This window comes from Xyrauchen texanus, chromosome 18, assembly GCF_025860055.1.
Source record: "Xyrauchen texanus isolate HMW12.3.18 chromosome 18, RBS_HiC_50CHRs, whole genome shotgun sequence".
Classification (NCBI taxonomy): domain Eukaryota; kingdom Metazoa; phylum Chordata; class Actinopteri; order Cypriniformes; family Catostomidae; genus Xyrauchen; species Xyrauchen texanus.
The window spans coordinates 29,206,701-29,232,091 of NC_068293.1; the positions used below are offsets into that span (position 1 = coordinate 29,206,701).

The following is a 25,391-nucleotide window of genomic DNA, read 5'->3' on the forward strand; positions in this document are numbered from 1 at the left end:
GGGGTATAACAGATTTCAGTAACATCTTATGTTGCCTTATCAGATTTGGTGACCCTTCTGTATCTCTGTAGATATTTACATCAGACCAAAATGCTTTTGAAAGTACAGAAGTTTAGACATTACCCGTATGCATATAGAAAATATAGTAAGAACATTAAAGACAGTTTGTGGGAAATAAAGGGGGGTAACAGATTTTGGTAACCTCTAACGCTGCCTTTTCATATTTGGTGACCCTGCTGTATCTCAGTAGATATTTACATCAGACCAAAATTATTTTTAGGAAATAAAACAGAGTTAAGACATTACCAGAATGAATTTGGAGAACATTAAAGACTTAAACCTTAAAATGCTTTTTAAAAGATAAATCAGTGGAGTTTAGACATCAATTTTGTGAAAATAATAATAATAAAAAGTATAATCATAAATAATAGTAATAATTATAATACTAATAATTATTATTATTATACTTTTATATATATTATTTATATTTAAATAATCATCACAATGGTAACCACACACACACACAAATTAAAATGAACAATTAACATTGGACTAAACATAATTTTATTAATGTTTTTGATGCATAAATTACATTCACAAAGGCAATTTTATTATTATTATTATTATTATTATTATTATTATTATAAGCTGGAGCCTTACCCTGCAGTTCGTTCACCCTCTGCCTATGATTGTGTGGTTCAATCCCTATAAATAACAGTTTAAACAAGCCTAAATAATTTTGTTGGTCTTAGCTGATCTAGATGCTCTCCCAGCCTGGCAAAACTGATCTTCAGCTGGTCTCCCAGCATGGAAAGCTTACAATTGCTAAACAGCCTCTAAAACCAGTAATCCATATCATCCAGACCAGAATGGAAGGCTAGCTTTTTTTTTCTTGATTTAAGGTTTTAGATTTTATTTAGAATGTTTAAGAAAAAAAATCATAGAAACTCTCAAAGAGTGGTTGTTATGTGGTTTTCAGGTTAAGCCAAGAAATCTTCCTCAAGTGACCAGTAGTGGATGGGAAGATGTGGAGATTAGACCACGTCCTCAAGCGGAAAGCAGTTGAGTATGAAGGCCTGCTCAAATCTGGACCTCAGCCAGTTTAATTGCTCTTCTCACACACAATTCACACAGTTCTCGTCAGCACAAATGGCATCTCATGTTTTCTGGAACCAAAAGTAATTTAACAACCTTTGGTCTTTTGCCAACTCAGCAACAAGGAGTGATTTTTTTCCTGCTCAATAAAGAGGTTGAGGTGGTGATGGGCCTCAACAGTGAGTACACCAAGAGACACTGATGGGACTTCACTCAAACATCAGGGTGAGTCAAACTGTATGTCAAACATGATCAAAAGCAGAATATTGCCTAGAAATGACAGTTTTACAGAGGGGACCCGTCCCTCCAAATCAGGCTCCCACTCAGCCACCACAGGTGCCAGACTCTTGTGTCTACCCATGTGTCTCCAAGAAGGTTTGATCAAAACACATCACAGATATCACGAGAGCACCCAGCATGCCCACGACCTCCTGACACAGGACTAGCATGTAACTTCGATCATGTTTGAACTTTTTCAAAATCCTCTCTGGTAGCATGAGGGGGATCACTCTTTTGGAACCCTGCATATTTTGTCTGGAGATAGTCAGGTTCTTCCTTGCCCATCGTCTCCATAAGAGCCCAAGGCTGCTAGTCTGCTTCTTCCTTTGGTGCCACAGAGCTTCTATGGCAACACAGCGCTGTGATTGTCATTGCCGCAACACCCTGGGCTGGTGCGTGATTGACGTGCCGTCACATTATCTTATTGGATCGCTGGTTGAGTCTGCACAGAGGAGTGACAATGGGAAGTGCCTTGGGATCCACACCCCAAGGACGTGTTCGGCAAAGCAGCTGGGTGGAGGTATTTCTGGGCCCTGCTGGTGTAGAAACACCTGCCAGGGGCAGTGTCCTCATGAGGCTGTGCCAAAGCTGGTGGCGATGCAGCTGTACGGTATCTACTGCATATTGTGGTGTTATTTTTCAACAGTGCAATTTCCATCCATCCATCCATCCATCCATCCATCGTCAACCGCTTATCCTGTGTACAGGGTCGCGGGGGGCTGGAGCCTATCCCAGCTAACATAAGGGCGAAAGGCGGGGCAGTGCAATTTCCATTTCAGTTAATTTTATTTTGAAAACTTTGTTTTCTATTTTCTAACGTCATTTTTTTACCAAAGCATGCAGTACTAGAAAGTATTTTCAAAAGTTTCTGTTTTGGAGGAAAATGCTATTCCGGTGTAGATGAGAGGCATTAACACGGATGGATTAACACGGATGGATAACGAGTGTCACGTTACATCAAAAGTTAATAAATCATTTTTTCTTCACATATCAAATTTTAAAGCTGTCTTCACTGCAATCGTCCATTGCAACAATAAATGAATGTCCTGTTCTATTACATTGCATACGAACTACATTGCAGGTTTGAACAATTCAGTGAATAGTGTCCAGTTAGCACCTCAAAAATAAATGACTAAGTTCAGGCATGAAACTCTACATGGTGCAAGCTGATAAGTTCTTTGAAGCTGTTATCTGTTGCCCAATTGACTTGCTCATATGTGACATGTTAAGCCAATTGACTCACATGGTATAAGCTCATAGGTCCTTAGACTTGTAATCTATTAGCCAATCAACTTGAGTTCTCTCTCATTGTCTAACATTAGATTGCTCAGTTTTGTCGGTTTCACTGCAGCATAATGCAAGAGTTTTTTTTTTTCTCAAAAAGCCTTCACCTCCCCAGCTTCACAGTCTAGTATATACTGCATGTCTAATTGTGGAGCAAAAGCATGTCCCATATGCTCGAGGCAGCATGTCTTGTGTATGTCTACAGTAATTGTGCAGCAGCATGTCCACATACTAACACAGTGTCTGTGTAAAGTATATGCTAGCAGTAGCACGTTTATGAACTTGCTCTGCAGCAGCAACAGTGTAGCAGATCTTGTCTGTCAAAAATAGTTATGTCTCTTTGTTTATCAAATGTTGTGTAATGTGCGGAGATGTAAAAAATCACAGTAGTATGTCATCCAGGCGTTCCATGCATACAGAAAACCTGCACACTGTGAGTATACACACCTGGGATATCAGGAGGGCAGGGTTGGGAGGGTTACTTTACTTTAAATATATTCCACTACAGATTACAGTAGGCTATACATGCTGTAAATGTCATTTGTAATGTATTTCGTTAGATCACTCAAGGTCAGTATTCTATATACTTTGGATTACTTCTTCAGCACTGGTAGATTTTTTCAGTTGCTTTGACTAAAAACACTGTGACAGTACAATAAGACAAAATACACATGTTAAAAATACATTCTCTGAAAAAATTTAATATCTTATTAAATTTGTTGTTTCTAAATCAAATTGATCTTGTTTTAAGGATTTTTAGATGTTTTTACAGGAAAACAATACAAAATTATTATCAAGAATACAACTTTTGCCCTAATATCAAAGGTCTTACTAGAAAAAAGAAATTATGATCTAACATGAATTTTCTTAAAAAAAAAAAATAAGATTGTGCCTGGTAACATGTGCATGTAAAATGGCTAGAAATAGCATTTTAGCTTAGCATAAATCTTACAATTTACACAAGGTTCGTTTATATTTCTTATGCTCCAAACTTACTTCAAAGTTACTTCTCTGTCTGCTCGTATGAATGTATCACATCATAAGAAATTGTTTCACCGATGTTCAAATGCTCTTTGGATCAAATCATTTATATGTATAAAAGTCCATCTGAAAGGACTAAATATTAAATGAAATGAATGACAAGAAAATGCAAAGTAATCTCTTCAGTAATCAAAATACTTTTTGAATGAAACTCTATTATAAATACTGATGATTTAAAGTGTAACTGTAGTTACTTACATTTTGTATTTTAAATACGTATTCCCATTACTCCCCAACCCTGCATGTGGGTGACTAAATAAATAGATAATTTTCATTTTTGAACAAACTATCCCTTTAAATAACATAACTAAATTAAGTTACACAAGCAAAAGTTTACATCAACTAGAAATAGATTCTTAAGGTAATATTCACATGTTGACACTTTTTACAGTGTACATTAGAGGGTATGTGGTTCCGAACAAGTCTTCATTATTCATTAATTAAAACTAAGCAGAAGGAACCTAATGAGCTTCTCATCTCTGTTGCCTGACAGGTTATCTGACACCCTGATCACATGCCCACCACAGTGTTGCTCTTGGCTCACCATGAGAAGTTAGTGGTGATTGACCAGTCACTGGCATTCCTGGGAGGGACTGACCTGGCCTTTGGAAGATGGGATGACTCTCAGCATAGGCTGACTGATGTAGGTAGTGTGAGAAGAAGTCCTCAGCACATTCCTACTCTGTCCCCCAGTCTCACTTATGTAAGACCACCAATGTCACTATTGTTAGTGATGCCTGCTAAGTTAAACATCACTATTGTACAGAACACCCTGTAGTAGCCAGATTCAATGGCAAGCACCACTTACACATTCTTCAGAAAATATAAAAATAAAATGTTTTTTATAGCTATTATAAATAATGCATTTAGCCCCTTACCCTCAGTCAAGGTAAATAAAGGTATGGCTATCAGTTATGGCTACTCCTTTTTCTTAACATCAAAGGGGTACCAAGGAGAGCAATTAAATCCTTGGAAGTTGTTTTTGACTATGGCAAAGTTACGTTTGAGAGGGCACAACAACCATAAATAATTAAGAGACATAAGTTATCTAAACATTCAATGTATCGGTGCTATCTTCTCCTCCGGAATAGAGGCCTTCTCCCCAAGACTTACTGGAATGTCAGGCCTCATTATCTGTGGAACATTAGGACAGAGCACAGAGAAAACATAGTATAATATCACATTAAAGAAACTAATATCACTCTCTTTCTCTCTCTCTCTCTCAAACAATTAATAATGATTGAATAAAATAGAGTCAAATATTTATAGAATTTTTGATCAATTGTATAATAATTATAACAGGAATAAATACAAGATACAGTAAATTATTATTCTCCAGAAGCCGGTCTAAATGAGTAATCACTGTTACTGCACTCCTGGCATAAGGCAGACCCTCAGTTACCCCTCAGATCAGAGGAACAGAGAACATAACATTTATTAATATAATTAGAATAAGTGAGGATGATATAAGATAAGTTATAACTTGTAAAAATAAAAGGATTTAGAAAATACACCCCTTCAAGTGAATGTCAGAAATAGATGGTATCACTGGCTGTTAAGTCTGACTCCTTCAGCAAGTCTTAAGTGAAAAGGACAGGAATAAACTTTTTGTAAATGTGACCCATGGAGAGCGATAGCCTACAGTGGCCTTGCAATGTTTGTCAACATCAGGCTGTCCTCATTGATGTCTGCCATGCTACTGTCAGCTGGGTGTTTCTGATATCTGTCAAAGACCTCACTGGTGGAAATCGGCACGCACCTGAAAGTTGCCCGCTTAAGCCTCTTACGATCATGTGGACAAATGCGCCAATCGATACAATATACTGAATGTAACATCTACTATTCAGAAGTAACTTTTGGAACTTAACATACATTAATTTATAGGACCAGTATTGGGTAGATCGGGGCTAGATGTTACACTTCACACTGAGTATTTCTCAAGCTATGTTTATTTTTGAAAGTCAATTTATGTGTAGGCACATACCTAAAAAGCTTGGCTACTAAAAACAAAAAAAGTTACTGAACACATATGTTGACCTTTTGTGACAAAATGCTCTAATAGCGAGCATGTTATCAAGTTGTTACAGTGGAACTATTTAATGCCATTAATCAGCCTGTTAAAGTATTTTTAGCTAAATTTAAACAGTAATACAATAATGAAACACAAAACAATTCATGAAACAGGAAAATTATAAAGTATCACACAAATATGTCAAAACATTTTAATGAACAAATTGTATACATTTATACAATTTAAAACATATGTGACAACAGGTCCCAATAAAAATGTGACAACTTGTCCCGACCTGACCTGACCTGAAAAAAACCTGCAACACAGTTCAACTTTTCATTTAAAACCTTCCTTTTTAATATCTTGACCCTTGCTTTAATGTACAGTATGCTTGTGTGGTATTATTGTGCTCACTTGTTTACCCAACAGCAGCAGAATCATGATGATAGTGAAAATGTACATGAACAGAAATGTCTGTTTCAAGAGGGTTTTAAACCAGGTGTTCCAAACCAACATACAAAACCACTGCTAGAGAAAATAAATCTTAAGATACATTGTATAGCGTTTGTAAAAACTTCCCTGTATGATAACTAGCCCCAGTCTCCCCTATTTATTTGTTTATCATGTCAAGTAATTTGAAGATTATACAGTACTTAACTGAAAGCTACCTAAATTACAATAGTAGGATTTTGTTTTTTAAGCCAATGCAACAATAGTGAAGATAACGAACAGGTACAGACTTTATTTCAATTGTATGGTTACAGGGATTAATTTTGTGGCTGGTGATTCAGGGCCTCTGTCTTCTTATTCTTTTCTTTTTCCAATGAACAAACGTAAAATTGCAATTACAGAGCATCTGGAGCACCCTTGAAGGGCCTGTGCTTGATAATTCCAGTCCTCCTCACTGGCCCTTTTCTTCCCCCCAGAGAGCTGCATTAAACATAAAGGCCCTGCATGGATGAGTGAGTCAACAAATGACTGAGGCCACTAAATAGGAGCTTGATTTTGCCTATATGCCACCTCTCCCGGCCTGCTGCCTACCTGCCTGCCTGCCATTGTGTCATTAAATATGGGTCTGAGTTTTTAATAAACATGATTTCAAGCATTCAGATGAAGGCACTTATTGCATTTACTAAGGGGCTTCTCTTACCATGCTTGAGTGACCATATCTATCAAAGTGGTGCTTCTCAACTGTAAAATCTTTGCTAATATACATGAAACAGTTACAGCTGTTGGTCTAACCTTTCAAAACGTCTCCAAAGGAGCACAGTGATATTTGCGCTTAATACAATTATGCCCACCAGGAGAATAGTGTGCTGACATTTGCCATTTGTCAAGTCGAGGCCACTATGATCCCCATAAGCCCTTAACTCACTCAATTCAGAGGGCAGTTTAGCCATGTTCACACTTGGCACGGCAGACTGGAGTCATTTATACTAGCGTTTAAGTCATAGCTTCCCTGGGCCGATGCCACACAGGTGAGATGCCACTTGGTTTGATAATTATGTAATTTATCAGTGGAATTCTTTAGTAGGTAAATTTGTTTTAAAACAGACATTATTTTCACAGTTTGTTGTGTGTGTGTGTGTGTGTGTGTGTGTGTGTGTGTGTGTGTGTGTGTGTGTGTGTGTGTGTGTGTGTGTGTGTGTGTGTGTCACTGGCGGTGCAGAAATTACTCCCAAAAATGAAAATGTTGTCATAATTTACTCACCCACATGCCATCCCAGATGTGTATTACCTGAATTCTTCTGCAGAACACAAACAAATATTTTTAGAAAAATATCTTAGGTCTATAGGTTCCTACAGAATGGTGGCCAGAATTTTGAATCTCTAAAAAGCAAATAAGGCAGCATAAAATTAATTCATATGACGCCAGTGTTTAAATCATGTCTTTGGAGGCTATATAGTATAATAGGTGTGGGTGAGAAACAGAAACATATTTAAGTCATTTTGTACTATAAATCTTCACATTCACTTCCACATACTACTTCTTTTGTTTTTTTGGCGATTCACATTCTTCTTGCATATCGCCACCTACTGGTCAGGGATGGTTAAAAGTGGAGATTGAAAGTAAAAAAGGACATAAATATTGAACTGTTTCTCACACACACCTATCATATAACTTTTAAAGATATGATTTAACCATTGGAGTTGTATGGATCAATGTTATGCTGCGTTTGTGTGCTTTTTGGAGCTTCAAAGTTCTGTACAACTTTCACTTGCAGTGTATGGACCTACAGAGCTGAAATCTTCAATTTTGTCCTCCAGAGGAAATAAATAATCATATTATTGGTTGACCAATATTTGGTTTTTCAAAGGCTGATTCTTTAAATTCTACCATTGCGGTCCCCACAATCATAGATAATTGGTTACATCCTTGATGCATGCATTTGTTTTGGAATGTTTCAAATCTCCTTGTCATTATTAACTGATGCAACAATGACTTTGAATATCACAGTTATGGGAACTAATGTTTATGAGAGTTTGGTCTTAGTTATTCTGTGTTGTTGTTGCCATATTAATTTCTTTGACCAGAACCAATTCATCACAATTATTTATTTCTATGATGTGTTTTGCATATGTCTATCTGTTTGTCTATCTGTTTTAGAAACCAGTTCCCTCAGAAGTTACATTGGCAGTACTGAACCCTGTGGAGAGACTCGATTCTGGCATGGCAAAGACTACTGCAACTTCATCCTTACAGACTGTGTCAAGTTCAACAAGATGGTATTTTGATGGTATGCCACAATTTACATCTACAAATGTAATGTTTAATATAAATTAACTGTAATATCAGAACATGCAACCACAGCCTAAATGTCTTCAATTTAAAAGTAGACCTGAGCTGATTTAATTTGCTTGACGAAAACAATATGCATGTCATTTAAGGATGCATATACTGTACATATTTCTGTTTGTACTGTGCTTGCAACAGTGCAGCTTTAGGCTTTAAGACAAAAAATTACAAATACACAATACACTCTTTGATGTCGGGAATGAGTGAAAGAAGACGTGGAAGTTGTTTTCAAACATCCCATTCTGCAGTCAGTATGGGGTTATTTCCCAGCTCTATTCTCTCTCAAGAGGGAGATAACATTTTTGCATCTCTGCTTTGTGAATCTGAAGTCCTGGTTTTCTACATAGTACCAACAGGGTAAAACACAGCAGGAGAACAGAATCTGATAGATATATGCATTGAAATATTATACTTAAGACGGTTGTGCATTGTCAAAGCCAGAAGATACAGGCATCCATGTGATGTCTTCAAAGTGACTTGAATTAAGTTATTATTAATTATGGCGATTGTTTGTTGTTTATTTTTCTCTGGTTCAGATTTCATTGACAAGTATAAGACACCACGAATGCCCTGGCATGATATTGATGTTTTGGTTCAGGGGAAGGCTGCAAGAGAAATGACAAGGCATTTCATACAGAGGTGGAACTTTACAAAGGTAGGAGAAATTAGATAAAGTCTAAACATCTCTATTGTTTCTCCTAGAGAGCAATGAGACTAAATAGAGAGCAAACAGATACTTTCAGATTTTTCTCTATAAATATCCTTTTAGAAAAGACTTCAACAATATTACAAAATGTGATCAAATTTGTCTAGATACAGTACCAAAATCTGAAATCAAAATATTTTAACCTAAACTCAGACAGTTCTGAACATTTTTGAATTCCGAGACTAAATTGTCTGTCTAATGTTATCCACAGAAATGTAATGGCTCTATCCTATTTCTGTACGTCAACAATTGTCTCATTAGTTTCTCTTTTTATTACTCCTAAACCAAATTATATGAAACATTTGAGATTTGAAACCTAACTGAGAACTCCACAAATCTACTTAGGAATGAAAGCACAAACTTTGAGCAATAAAATGTTACTTTGAAACTAGTACAATGGAGTGTTACAAACAAAGCAAGATTTTCATTCCACATATTACTGTTTATTATTTATTATATGGATATAAGCCATAGGTTCTTGAACGTACAGAGATAAATACAAAAATTTAAATGTTAGAATGTGCACATATACCACCTCCATTCAGAAGCCTAATTCTACAAACAAAAGATCAGAGAGCATGCATGAACCTGAGGTTTCCAACCACTCTCAAGTCTTTTTTTTATTTTTTTTAAACAGCATCTTTATTAGCTTGAGCTTAGCACCCCCTGCAGTTGCTCATTGTGCCCTGTTCTGAATGGCGTCAGCATTCAATGGCTATCCACTCACTCAGCCCCCTTTTAGAGCAATTAGAGGCCTTTTTACTTTGATTGTTCAGTAATTGAATTGGTTTGAGGCCTGTATGATTTCCTTCAGATTATACCAGTCATATTTCAGGCTTGGCTACTGATCAGACACTCAGCTGGTGAATAATTAAAGGAGAGGAAGACAGGTGTGTGTTTGGGGGGGCTGAGGAGGGCAAACAAAAGGCAGTTGAATGCCACTGATGAGGTGTTTAGTGGAAATGAAAATTTACGGCTCAAAGACAGACTAGTCACATTTATATGCTTTGCTGTTGATTAGGGAATGATGTTCACAACAAAGAAAGATGTGAGAAAAATTCTGTCAGTGATTTGTGTGGGAGACAATATGAGATATATTAGAGACTTTTCATTGTTTGAGAAACTTCTATCTCATACAGCTGCATTTCTGAGTTTATTATATTTTTTATAATGACTTTCCATGTACAAATCAAAAGGAAAAGAGAAAACTAAGATAAAATAACTCCTGAAAATATTATACATATACAATATTATGTGTTATATTAAATTTCATATCATTAAACTATTTTTAATATACAAATAATTATACTTAAAACAACTACAACAGATTGTTTAGGTGTTTTGCTGCAAAACACATTAATATACTTTTGATAATTCATAAAATATATTGTACATGTTTTATCTCAAGGACAAAATATTATTTTAACGTTAATAATATTTTATATTTTAAATGTAAAAATTTATAAAATATTATTTCTTAAAAATATTTTTTATTATTTGTTAAATACATTTAAGAAATTCTGTTAAAATAATATTATTTTAATAAAATGTTTAATACAAATATTATAATAATTACAAATAATTAATAATCATTAGTTAAAAATAATACAATTTAATATTTGTGATTATCTTTTTTTCCCAAATAATAAACAAATTATATCAATAATATTAGTAATCATTTGTAATACCTGTGGTAAAGTTATAATTATAATTAGCTGCCATATAGACTTATACCAAACACAACTAGAACTGGTATCTATTCCCCACTCTTCTCCCACACGATCAGTTTTAAACTAAGCACATGAAATAGTAATATTTTTTTTTTTGTGATTCACTATCAAGGTCACTAGAGTTATGAGTATCACTTGGGCAGCTGCCAACAGCCCGTGAGCAGAGTTAATGTTAGTTCTATCTCATCAGGGCTCAATGGATTTTAATCAACACATTATGCCAGTTGTTAATTGCCTGAGAACCATCTGTTTATAACCACACAGCCCAGATGCACACTGTGTAAACGAACCTGGCATACAGATCACTAATTTGCACTCCGAGCAATTCCTTCAAATTGGGTGAAAACATCAAGCAAAATAATAAGAAGAAACTCCAATTTAACAGAACTAATATTTTTTTTTTCTTTTTTTTTTTTTTTAAATAAAAGGTCAAGGACAGATTTTGCTTGGTATTAAGACAAATGTTTTGTACAGAACAAATTAGATGAAATTAAAGGGATAGTTCAACCAAAAATGAAAATTCGGTCATCATTTACTCACCCGTACAATTCTGTAGAACACAAAAGGAGATGTTGTTTTGAAGTTCCATACAAAGAAATTGAATGGTGATTGAGGCTAACTTTGTGCCCAGCATATCTGTGGCAGCAGGGGTATGGTCGAGCATCCGGCAGGAGAGAGATAAACTGTTAAGGACACTCACACCTGAGCTAGATTATGTCTAACACCTGTCTCTAATTCCATTAGCGAATAGAGAGTCAAGGAACAAGAGTCCAGCCGTGAAGCTGAAATATAGATGTGAAACTGAAGTATAAATGCGAAGCTAATGAGTAATTGTGAAGTTGATTTATTGTGAAGCTGTACGCCTAGAAAGTTGACAGTTAAAAGCGTTACCTGTGTGCAGAGAAAACCGGTTACATGTGTCCACCTTCCCTCCTGCTGTGAAGTCACTGGTGCCAAAACCCTGGATAATGGAGTCCCATGGAGTCCTCCCTGTTGGCAGAGAGAGAACTACAGGCATCTGCCCTGTATGTGTTTGTGTTTGTCTTTTTTTTAAGTTAACCATTAAATATTATTTATATTTTTAAGCCAGTTCTCGCCTCCTCCTTTCCATTGAACTCTGTTACAATCACATTTTGTGTTCCACGAAAGAATGAATGTCAGACTGGTTTTCGGACATCACTATCCCTTTAAGACAAACTTAAGAAAATTGAATCCAGAACAAAAATAGAATGACTAAATGACTTGGAAAACAATGCTAAAGAATATTGTTGCCTCCATATGCAGATAATTGATGGTGGGTGGCAACACAGTTTCCTTTGTTTCTTGGAAATCAAAGCTTGTCTCATGTTCAAACGACCTTTGAACCATGTGCCGGGCCAAGTTGAAAACAGTCTGAGTATAGTCTAGATAAGACAATAGTCATTAAAAACCTTAGTTTCAGAAAACCGTTATACACACGGCCATCAATTTACTGTAATCAGCAGCACTGTATAGACCAAACAAAGGAACAGATACTTTTATTCAGCCTGAAACAAGTCTTCTGTCTCTGGGGAGTGGAGGTACAAAACAGGGGTTGATGGTCAGCCCAACAGGCTATCTGGATATGGCACAGTAATTAGCACTCTTTAGGGGTGTGATTTGGGAGTCAACGATGGGCTTACAGTCTGATCCCAATCAACTCTTCTTTTATTTGCTAGTTGGTGAAGAAGCGGTCGGGGGGCGACATGCCACCCCTGCCTCATACCCAGGTCTCTCTCAGCACCCATGGTGCCAGCTGAGTATGATGGCAAATCCACACAGGCTAATGTACAGGTGAGATAGCAACATCAAACCACATGAGTTCCTCTTTTGAACTTTTAAATATTGTCTGAATTAGATCTGGTAGTTGATGCATGATGTGTCCATGCACTTTTGTTTTATCAGTATCAAGCTTTTACATTGAAATTTAGATGAACGTATAAGGGAAGAGTATACTTAAAGTATAAGTTTTTCACTATTTTATTCACAATTTTGTGTTCATTGATTCGTTTTAGTTCATTCATTTGGTTCAGATGTGTGAGTGAGAAATAAATATTTAAAAGTAAAATATTCCTTGTTACTGTATTATTCCATATGTTGTTGTAAAAAGTGGCACACATGGTAATTATAAAAGAATTAGCCAAACAAAATAATAACAAATAAATAGCCAAGGATGACCAGCCTCCTGAGAATTACACTATGGCTACATTTTGACAAAATATATTTGTGGCGCTTCCATGACTAGGGTTGCCAAATTTCTACCATCCTAGTACAGAACATTCCAGCTCTAAAAAATGACTTTTCTGCACGAGATGCTGCACAACAGTTAAAGAGGTCCACCTAGAGCTGGTTTACATTGGAAAACAATTGAAAAACAGTACTGACACAGGCATAAACGTGTTAGGTGTGAACAGCCACTAATTGGCTATGCATAAAATGAAAACCGCTTTAATACAATGACCAGGAAGAACCAAATTTCTATCAATCTTCACTTTTAATAAACACTACTTTTGCAAAAAGAACAAAGCTGCAATCAGTGGAGAAACACAATATTTTTCTGTCATCCCAATAATTTTGCTTAAGCCTTCTCTGTTTTGAAAGTTCAACAAACCGGCTTTCCATTTAAAATTGAGGTCATCAGTTTGTATACAGTATATGACTAATGTGTTAAAAATAGTATATTTGGCCAATCACAAAAATTTACACAATTATTTGGCCTTCCAGTACCACTGCCTTAGTACAAGTATTTGTACTTTTTTAAGCAATCACGCATTATAATTTATTTGTATGGGAGAGAAAATGCAGTAGTGCTTCATTTTACAGTACTGTTCTACATTTACATGCAATATAATTACAACAACTATAGTAACTAGGAAAAGTTCGTCGAGACAAAATTTAAGTTGGCTTGTGAAAGTTTGGACCAGAAAGTTTGAAGTTTAAAGTAGTTTGAAGTTTAAAGTAGTTTGAAGTTTAAATTAGTTTGAAGTTTAAATTAGTTTAAAGTTTAAATTAGTTTAAAGTTTAAATTAGTTTGAATTTTAAATTAGTTTAAAGTTTAAATTAGTCTAAAGTTTAAATTAGTTTGAATTTTAGAGTAGTTTGAAGATTAAATTAGTTCAAAGTTTAAAGTAGTCTAAAGTTTAAATTAGTTTGAATTTTAAAGTAGTTTATTGTTTAAAGTAGTTTGAAGTTTAAAGTAGTTTATAGTTTAAATGAGTTTAAAGTTTAAATTAGTTTAAAGTTTAAAGTAGTTTGTAGTTTAAAGTAGTTAAAAGTTTAACTTAGTTGCTAGATAGATAGATAGATAGATAGATAGATAGATAGATAGATAGATAGATAGATAGATAGATAGATAGATAGATAGATAGATAGATAGATAGATAGATAGATAGATAGATAGATAGATAGATAGATAGATAGATAGATAGATAGATAGACACTCAGATAGATAGATAGAGAGATAGATAGATAGATATTTACCCTCAGATAGATAGATAGATATATATAGATAAATATTTACCCTCAGATAGATAGATAGATAGATAGATATTGACCCTCAGATAGATAGATAGATAGATAGATAGAGAGAGAGAGAGATAGATATTTACCCTCAGATAGATAGATAGATAGATAGATAGATAGATAGATAGATAGATAGATAGATATTGACCCTCAGATAGATGCTAGCACGTTTTTAGCATGTTTTAGCGTGTGGCTAGGAAGATTTTAGTTCATTACTTTTTGGCTGCTTGATAAAAGAAATCCTCTGAGGGAGAGAGAGAGGGAGAGATGCAGGGCTGACAGGCCCTTTTTGTCTGTGTGTGTGAAAATGTCAGTTGGAATTTGAATTTCTGAACATTCCACAATGTTAAGTCAATGGGAGTTTTTTCTGAGTTTTTTAGGAAAACCGTAAGTCCGATCAGTTAGAAAAGATATAGCACACTATTCGGGATTAGTCTGAAGGTCTGTGCCGAGTTTGGTGCCTGTAGCTTAAAAGCTCTAGGAGGAGTTAGATACCGAAATTTCATCGCTAAGAAGAATAAGAAGAATCGGTATAATAATAAGTTTAAGTAGGATTTCAGTAAGTTGGCTCTCACAAGCCAACTTAATTACTAGGTACTAACCATAAACCTAACCTTAACCCATATTAAGTACATGTAGTTGCCTAATATTACTCAGTACTTTCTTGGGTAAATACACTGTAAGTATACTGAAAGTGCACGTACTGTAAAATTATTTGCAAACGAAAATGCTAATTAAATTATGTAGTTGTCTTTCGATTACTGTGTTGATGCTTTGGCAGTAAATAGTTTATCAAAAAGGAAATATAAGAAAATCACATTGATCTATACAAAAACCGTGCTGTACTGTAATGTACTGTTGTACGTTTCTCTCACTTTCATTGAGTCTCTCTTCCAGAAAGAACACTGACATATGCAATGCAATCTAATGCCATAACATGAATAGGTGCAGAGAAACTGATATGCTAAAATACAGGACAAGCATGAGATCATATAATACGGGACAAACGCCATCCTGTATGGATTTCATAAGAAACACAATTTTGTTCCCTTAAATATGGGACGTTTCCGTATTATACATGACGATTCCGTATTATATGGGACGGTTGGCAAACCTATCCATGACACTTTCATGTCATTCATGCCCTTTGCATCTCATGTGCAACAATTTATCTGTTGAGGTGTAAAGAACAGGGTGAAAAATTACTGTTTTTGGACTGATAATCTGCAGCTCTATTTGTGATTTGTGTTAAAGTCAATAAAAGTTGTTATTCTTGCAGTTTCTATTCATTTGACCAAGAAACTACTGTGATACGTACTGTACAGTACAACAAATGTAAAACATATATTTTTTTAAAAGTAGTTATGATAACGTGATACTATGAGACCAGGTTGCTCTCACTTAAGTTTTTCAAGAATATTTTAAGAAGAATTAAAATATAAACTAAATGACAACAATTTGCAGCATGATGTTGTTAGAAATGTAGATATTGTGACAACTGATATAAAATATGTTGATATTTCTTCTTTCCCAATACAATAATCTTTCTTCTGTGGAACACAAAAGTAAATGATAGGCACTATGACAGTCACCTCACCTCACATGTAATGAGTCACAGTTCGCTCTCATTATGTGAAAATGAAATGTAAAGTGACTGAAATGAAATGGTGAACATTTCTGGTTTACAGATAGAATGGTTATTAAATGATCCACTAGCTAGACCATTCACAACAGCATTGGAGATGTACTCGCAGAGAGAATCCTGCGAGCATACAGGTGCAGCCATAACAATACATACATCTATACAAACATGAAGAAAAAAATATTGGCACACCTAACTCAGTCAATGACTCGGCCACAGGGAGAAGTAGAAGTTTCGGGCCTATGTGGTGATGCCTCTATTGCCCAGATTTAAAGATGACATCTCGTCAGGGGGAGGCCAAGCCATCAAAGCAATCATGTACTTTAATTACAGGTAATAACGCTCCAAACATGCGTCTTCTGTAATCACCAAATTGCCACAATTAAGGCCAAAAATGCAGCCTGAACAGGGGCTCGCAGCAAATTACACGCGTGTAATGTGAAAACAACAGATCCTGCATCCTCACAGGCAACAAAGAGATGATTACAATCCCAGCTTGGAGTCTCAACACTAGGTTAGAAAAGAGGAACAGAAAGGTTGCCTTGGTCACTGGGGTTCAGGGAGGGATGTAATTGGTCATGTGAAAGAGAATTAAAGGGATAGTGAATTTTTTTTTTTTTAAATTCTGTTATTATTTACAAAACCTCATGTGGTTCCAAGCCCATCCACGATTATTTTTTTCTGTTTAACACGAAAGGACACTTTTGAAGTAACTTCACATTGATCTTTTCCATGCAATCACAGTTCATAGTGTGCACATCTGTGAAGCTCCTCAAAGGACAAAAAAAGCACAATAAAAGCACTTTTAAAGTAGTTCATGGAACTCAAGAGCTACATTCCAAGTCTTCTGAAGACATACAACCCTCTCTTTTAAGACTTGTGATTTGTGAAAGAAAGAAGGTATTTGGATAATGAAACCTCTCTTTCTCTATAACAGGACACTGTGCCGAGGGGAGCGCTCAATTACAGAGAGCCTCAAATGTGTGAGTAAGTAGAATACTGTATGTATTGTAGAAGTACAGTATACATGTATAAATCTACACTATTCAGTAGATTACATTTTTGCAAAGACCGTGTCAATCTCTATACCAGGAACAGCAATTATGAAATGGTATGGCACAATTCCATGCTGCTTGCACACTTTTCATTGCAATTAATTGCAGCTCATGCATAATGAAAATAAATGGTCTGTTTTCAGAATGTGACAAAAATAAGTATGTGATGTGTGTCTGTGTGTGTGTGCAAATGTACATACTGTGTTTGTGTTTGACTGTGAAATGGCGGATTGCTGGATCAAATACATATTCTGCAGACTTCGTACTAATACTGACCTGGATGGCCACCTGGTCACTGAACTCAGTTACGTGCACAGAAAGCTCATGATCGTGGATGAATGCACTGTCATTATTGGTCAGCCACACTTCTACAGACCTCACGTATACAAATCTTTCTGTATTTTTCTCAAGAAACTGTGGCATTTGTGCTAGATAATCCTTTACTGATGAACTTTCAAGAAACCATTTTCCCCCACCTCAGTACCATAGGACCAGAGCTGGAACCAGCATAGACATAGCGACTACTAACTACTAGCGACTACTGAATCTTAAACAAAATAAAATTTTTATATATTTTCATGCGGGGAAAAACTACATATATAAATATTTGATTTTATACTATATATATATATATATATATATATATATATATATATATATATATATATATATATATATATATATAAGCAACATTCAATTTGTTTCCCTTTAATGTCTTCCTTAATGGAGACATTCAAATTGGCTTATATTCAAATGGAAAATAAGCATTTAAGAATAATGTCAATGTTTTGTTTTAAAATGTATTTTGATTACACTCTAAACACAGTTAAATCTATCCAATAATTCAGGTACATTGAGTATCCAGTTTTTCATACTGGTAGTCAGTCATGGGTAATTTCCTTTTTTTTTTTTTTTTTTAGCTCTAAATCCTCATTGTTATCAACGTATCACTTCTATCACACATTCAATGTTTATCAAGTGCTATACATTAATTTTATATTTTTGTTTGGTCGAGCCAAGCCCTGTTCAGCTAAATTGAACTCTTTTATAACTTACTGTTTGACAGAGCCAAAATAAGACTTTGTTATTTTGATATGACTCAGAAACACTGTCAAATAATTAGTGGCCACTAGAGGACACTGCAACCAAAGAAAAACATATGCAGCCCGTACATGTGCAGAATAACAAACATCAACAGATGTTTATCAAACCGAAGACACGCTTGCCTCCTCCTCCATCGCCGCAAATGTTTTATTAAAAACCCATTAGGTTTTCACATTACATTTAACGTCGCTCCAATCTCGTTTGTCTTTATCAATTCCAATTATCCCGTCATCCTTATGAATGGGCTTAGAAGAAATCTCACAATTTTACACTGACACGTCCTTGCGGCTCTCAATAGAGGTCGTCACTCCCAAATATAGATCCAGAACACGTTCCTATATGGAGTTAGAATTGTTTCTAATTCGGAGACAAATGGGAAGAGATTCATAAATTGAAAGATGATTCAAAAATAAATTGAATGAGATCCACAAATATATGATAGGAGTTTCACAAAAAATTATTAAAATGAATTCACAAATAAAAAATATGAGATTTACAATTAAAAAATTATTTACAAATATATATTTTTTAACTCACAAGCACAACTCTGTCCATCATTCATTTGTGAATCACACACATTTATTTGTGTGATCACTGTGCCTGTACTCTCATGTATCACACGTAGCTCAAACATATATATAACCCCCATATAGGGTAAAGAACTATTTCATTGGTGGGTCTAGTGTAATGTTGTTTTGCTGGACCATATAATGATGAGCTGGACAATAAACTTTGGAGAATTATCTGATATGCTCTGGTGTGTGTGTCACTTCTTTCTCCCCTCGCGAGTATCCGGATTGAGACAGCAACTGCAGACCTGACTTGATACTTAGGGACAATTCTTAAAATTCTTTCAAATGTTTTTCTGCATATCGCGGTGCCGTTTTGTCATCCGTTCTGTATAACGCGCGGCTCATTTTTGCTTATCGAGGCCCATTCGGCACGTTTCACAGCCACTCGGTTATCCCGCTGGCAAGTCCGCCTCTGATCAGCCCTAAAGTCCGTCGGCCCACTGGGAAAATGCCCGGTATGCCAGACTGCCAGTCCAGCCCTGCTTGACACACATGCTCCACAAATGAGGCTGAAATGAAAGCGAGGCTGTCAGGCCTTATCATTATTCCTGACATGTCCTTTTGAGCTCCTCCTATAACTCACAGCCCATATACTTCCTAAGTAAATAAGTGAAACATGCATTGTTTTACAGGGTAACATGATTATTTCTGCCTATTACTATGTGCTAAATATATATATATGTATATATATATACATGCATTCTGTACATTAACATCATGTGACACCAAACTATTGGCATAGCAGATCTTGTACACTGTGTAATATGAATTTATGGTTTGTGCTCCTAAGATCATCTAATACGATTCATGTTTTATAAAGGCACTATCTGTACTACTGATCTTTTGTAGTCTCCAGTAGTGTGTCTGTTTGGATCTGCCATGCAACATTAAGAGAGTTTTTGATGACACATACATACAATTTTTCATTATGTATCTAGGAGTTTCAGTCAAGAAACTTGGTTAAAATTAAAATAGCAGGATCATACAGTCAGCCAGGTTAGCTAAAGCTAATAATCAGGACGCTCTGCAAATAGGCAAGTTTCAGCTGTCGACATTTAACAAGACACTACACATGTTTATAACTGAGAGAAAATTGTACAAACCTTAAGTCACAGTATTCCTCTGATGGTGCCCATTTCTTTAAAAGTTTGCAGATTTGGAGAATATCTGTAAGTGCTTGATTCCATGCTCATGAGAGTTCTTTGATTCTGGTCCCGCCCTTATAGCAAAACAAAGTGTGATTGGTTGAAGATACAACATGCTACGATTGGTCAGAGTAATGTGACCTTTATATGATTGGCTTGAGTAGACGATGGGGGGATTCCACCTATTTGTGGATTGCCTGTGGCTCAAGAGCAAGAAATGTTTCAGAATTCACAAATGTGAGCTGCCATCCACAAATGCACGACAAGTGATCCACAAATAAAATGGTATGACAGGTTTGATAAAGCTCTGTGATCTGTTTAAGCTTGGCAAACATCAACGACAGGAGCATTCTGGGAAAGCGATACAGTCAAATCGCTGTGTTAGTTGAGGACACAGAATTTCAGCCCTCTATCATGGATGGAGAGAGTTACCAGGCTGGCAGATTTGCCATCACTATGAGAAGAATGCTTCAGGTGTGCTTTTCTATAACACGTGAGCCTCAGTTTTGACTTCACTGTGCTCTGTGAGCTGTCAATGTGATAATGACTGTTTCTGGAATACTGTAATGAAAGCATTCTGACACATTATTACTAGCCTATTAAATTCAGCTTATATTAACAACAATTACTACCATAACTGACAGTATAATATACTTAATTTTCTTTATTTAAAAGAATTCCCTTTTATTTTTCCCTTTTCACCACAATTCCCATTTACTTTACAGATTCATCCCATTACATAAGATTAATTCACAAGACTCATTATAAACTGTATAGGCCTATGGGTCATTGACAAAAAAGGTTGTCCGAAAAAAATGTGAAATATTTTTAAAATCTATTTATATATTTATCTTGATTAAAACGTGTCAAGTTCATAGAAATTTAGCCTTCATTTTTTTAATCCATGTTTGGTTGTTTATTGTGGTTTCTATAAAAAAATAAAATAAATGACTCATTGTGTAACAATCAAGTAAAAGCTATTAAAATCCTTCCCTTGCACCTAAATACATGGTTCGCAATTTAATGTTATATAAAAAATAATTTAATAAAATTGTTTTATTTTTGTATTTTTAAACAAATATCATGAATTTTTGAGTCAAAAATATTTGAAAATGTTTGGGTCAAGAAGTTTTCTCAGGGTTCTACCAAATGACCTGGAAAAATGTGCCTTTTCATTAAAACGTCAAAATATTGATATTCAATGATATGACAATTAAAAAAAAGAAAGCAAGAAAGAAAATAGTCATGAGGTTCCGAAGGCATCTGTTTTTTGTTGTTGTTGTTGTTTTTTTGTCACATAACAACAAAATGTCTACCCGCATGTTGGCTACACAATACGACTCATTTGGTTATTTTTTGAAATATTAATGTATATATATTTTAAATTAAATAGTTTTAAGAAATAATAACAAAAGATTATTATGCACTACTCATGCCAACATTTCGTTTTTCAAGAATGTCAGCTTTTCAGTAATTGAAAACATGTTCATCATAGAAGAGGTGTATTCAAGTATTTGTTCTGTGTGAATGGCATTAGTAATATATTGTATTTTTTAAATGATAAAGACAAAAAATAATAATATCTAGTTACAAGTAAAACATTTTTTTTTTAGAATCTAATATCTGATTAGATTTTTATTTTGACATGAAATATGACAGGACATGTACTTGACAGATTCACACAATTTGTGTGATTTTCGCAATTTTATGTATAAATATTAGTTTCATTTTACAAACAAAAGAATGTAGTTACATTTCAAAACATTCAAGATTATTGATGGTTTAGTTGAAATTTCAACTTTTACTTATCCAAGAAAGGCAATTTGTTTCCAAATATTTGTGTTAATTAGAATATACCATGTAAATTGACTTCATCTGTTATTCTTTGCACATTTCCATTACAAAATGTAATCCTGTGTGAAATAAGCTTCTCTTGTTTAAGGCTTGTTCATGGCATTCTATCGTATAGACATCAGTAAGACCATCAGTGATAGATTCTACAAGGAAATCTGGATGGTGACTGGAGCCAAGAATGCGAGTGTGTATGACAAGGTAAATAAATCCTACTTTAAACAGGTAAGAGCCACTGAAAGAGTGCTGCACAGTCTACTGACGCTGACCTTCCTTACAACACTCTCCAAACAGCCCTTGATTTGTTCTAAGAAAAGAGCTCAATTTTATCACTGATCTAGGATATTTGATTAACTGACCAAGTCAATGCAGCGAGCTGACTGTCTGAATCAGACTTTTTGCCTTTGCAGATGATAATCTGTAATCTGATTCACGTCAGAAATGAATTTATCCCATCAATTAGATTTTCAGGGGCATTTTTCTAACCTTCTTGAGGGTGTATTTTGGAGTAATCTTACAAAAATATACACTTCTGTAAGTCTTTTTATGTAATGTAATATGTCAGTTTAAATAATTTATTAATATGAATTCTTTAAACGAATTTGACGTGATAGTGTCTGTTTATGTACACACATACAGTATGTATTTGCATTTGCATACATGCATACAGACCTAGAATAAAATATGAAATAAATCAGATGTGACAAATTATACATTGAGGAATTTATTTTTCATTCCATTCATTAGTAATTTTGAGGACATTTTTGGTGTCATTTTTGCTCCTGTTCATTTCTGTCGCTGCATATCATTGAAAATACTCATTTAACAAACAAAATCAAATTTTAAAATCCTTAGCTTCAATATTTGTGGTTTATTTTCTTTAATGTTTTATCAGACTATATTATTGGGATTTGTTTGTAACAGTCAGTCTGTGATTGGCCTATGCAGGTCTTCAGATGTTTGCCCACTGATTCCATCCTGAACAATACGATTCTGAGAAATTACAAGTCACGTCCTTGTATAGCAACCTAGGACCCTGCACAAGCCTGCATTGAACTGAGGAAGATACAAGGTTTCCAATATACTTCCTGTCTGAGGAGAACCTCTTCCCTTTAACTCAGTGGTTCTCAAAGTGTGTGGCACGCCCGTAAGGGGGAGGGGTTCTCAAATCTCTTTCACACATTCAGTAAAAATAGTGACAATACACGCAAGAACCAATGGGCACAATTTCTACACCTCTGCTTTTTCTCCTGCTTTGTTAAACTTCTGTCAGGCATGGCAGCGCAAACTGCACAAAGCATGTAATAGTGTCAGGTTCACTCTCAGCTGCGCTTATGTAAACAAAGATGTCTCGCACGGCAGTTTCAAATGGGGGAAACGATGAATTAACCCTGATATTTAATTCGGTCCCTCAAACAACACTATCGAATGGCTTCAGAAGAATTTATATATATGGCACAAGAGTTAAGGACGATTTGTTGCTCAGCGCTGGCCAGGATGGGACAATCACAGTGGTTTAGTCATGTCAAGTAATTTTTATTTGTATAGCGCCTTTTACAAAACACATATAGTTTCAAAGCAGCTTTACAGAAAAGCATGCATTAGCAGAAAATGAAACCATAATATACATAAAGTCTTAGAGTCATCGTTGTATAGTTTGATTAAATATGACTGTAAATTGTGTATAAAAATAAATAATTAAATTAGTATTTTGAGCCCCAGCGAGCAAGCCGAAGGCGACTGTGGCAACTCCATAAGATGTTGGTTAAACCAGGCTTACTATGGGGGCCAGTTTCCCTCTGGCTAAACAGCATGAATATTATGCCATTATTAGTTATTTATGAGCAGTGCAAGTCATGGTTTAAATGAGTAAACTAAGGAAGTGTTAAGGGCCAGTGTTTAAACAAAGATTTTGTATGAACTGTAAGATTAATGACTAATGTCTTTGAAGTCCATCCTGGATTAACTACAGAAGTTCACATAGATGCATTGTCCTTTGTTAGTTGGCTGATGAAGGCTGTTGTTGGCAATTCATTGATAGTCTATATATTCCATTTTAAGAGTGTAGTCCATCATTAGACCGAAGTGGAGCAGGCAGAGATCAGTGAGGTGCATTGCAGTTCAACCGGACAGTAATTTCGGTGAGGTCAATCCTAAATCTAAGGTTCAGTGAATGACATATGAAGTATTCCATGTCTTATGGTTGGAGCTGGCATCAGTTCATCCTCTGAAGTCAATCTTAATAGACTGAAGTGATGTTTGGCTGGTGTTTAGTTGTCATCACTCAGAGATACGTAGCAGTGGAGTCCAATACGAAGCAGGAGTTGAGCTGAATCCAGCCGATTCTGGTTTCCTCAGGATAGGAGACTTGAGGTTGAGACAGGGAAACAAACAGAATAATATTAGTATAGATGCCATTCAACTTACTGCAGAGTTATAGATCATGATCACTGTTTCTGGTTTCTGGTTCCAGCAGACTAAACTAAAGCAGCCTAATTGTGAGTTGAAGGATGAATTAGGTGTATGTCTGGCAAAATAAATGAGTCTTTAGTCTAGACTTAAACTCAGTGAATGTGTCTGCAGCTTGAACAGTGTTAGGGAGACTATTCCATAGTTTAGGAGCCAAATATTAAAAGGATCTATTTTGATATTCTATGAACTATTAAAAATAGCATGGTAGAAGGTCACTTAAGTACTGCAGATTAGACCATTCAAAGCTCTGTACGTAGTTAACAGAATTTTAAAATTAATACGAAATTTAACAGGTGTCCAATATAACAATGATAAAATGTGGCTAATATGATCATATTTCTTGGTTCTAGTCAGCACTCTGGCTTATGTATTTTGAACCACTTCAAGTTTATTTATTGATCTTGATGGACATCCTCCCAGTAAAGAATTACAATGATAGTCTTGAGGTCATGAACACATTTAAACAAAACTATCCAGAGTAAATGTCTCCACTGAGAGAAAAAACTTTCTGCTATTTAAATGTAGATGAATGGAGGATTATGTTTGCAATGTGTTCATGCCCAGGGGTTGCTCCTGCAGCAGTATCACTTTTTATTTATTTATTTATTTTTCCTTCCATTTTTGTATGGTTTGAAAGTGTATAGGCATAAGTAAAATGCTTTATGTATTTATGTAATACAGGAATTATACACAAAATAGCAGAGCAATATTGGCATTGTGACATGCTCATTCATTCAGATTATTTTTCAGTGAATTTAACTTTTCATTCAGTTTTCATAGTATTTTTAAATAAAACGTTTTTACGTTATATTAAGTTTTTTGTTGTTTCAAAGGGGGGCGTGAACAAATATATTTGAAAACCACTGCCTTAACACTAAAGAGGGAATCATGCCCATCGAGCTGTGGACATAGGATTTTTTTAATTGATAAACATTTAATACTCTACGTGCTGTCAGTAGAATGCATATTTCTTGAGAGTAAACTTAGAATAGCAAAGAAAAAAAATGACCTCTGAGCTGTCTATAGAAGCTGGCTTTAAATGGCATTTAAATTTAAATGGATTAAAA

General features: G+C 35.2%; 1 pseudogene; it reads left to right on the forward strand.

The window, feature by feature from the left end:
- The first annotated feature begins 1,719 nt into the window (after nt 1-1,719).
- LOC127658815 (phospholipase D1-like) lies at nt 1,720-25,236 on the forward strand (annotated as a pseudogene).
- The last annotated feature ends 155 nt before the right edge of the window (nt 25,237-25,391 follow it).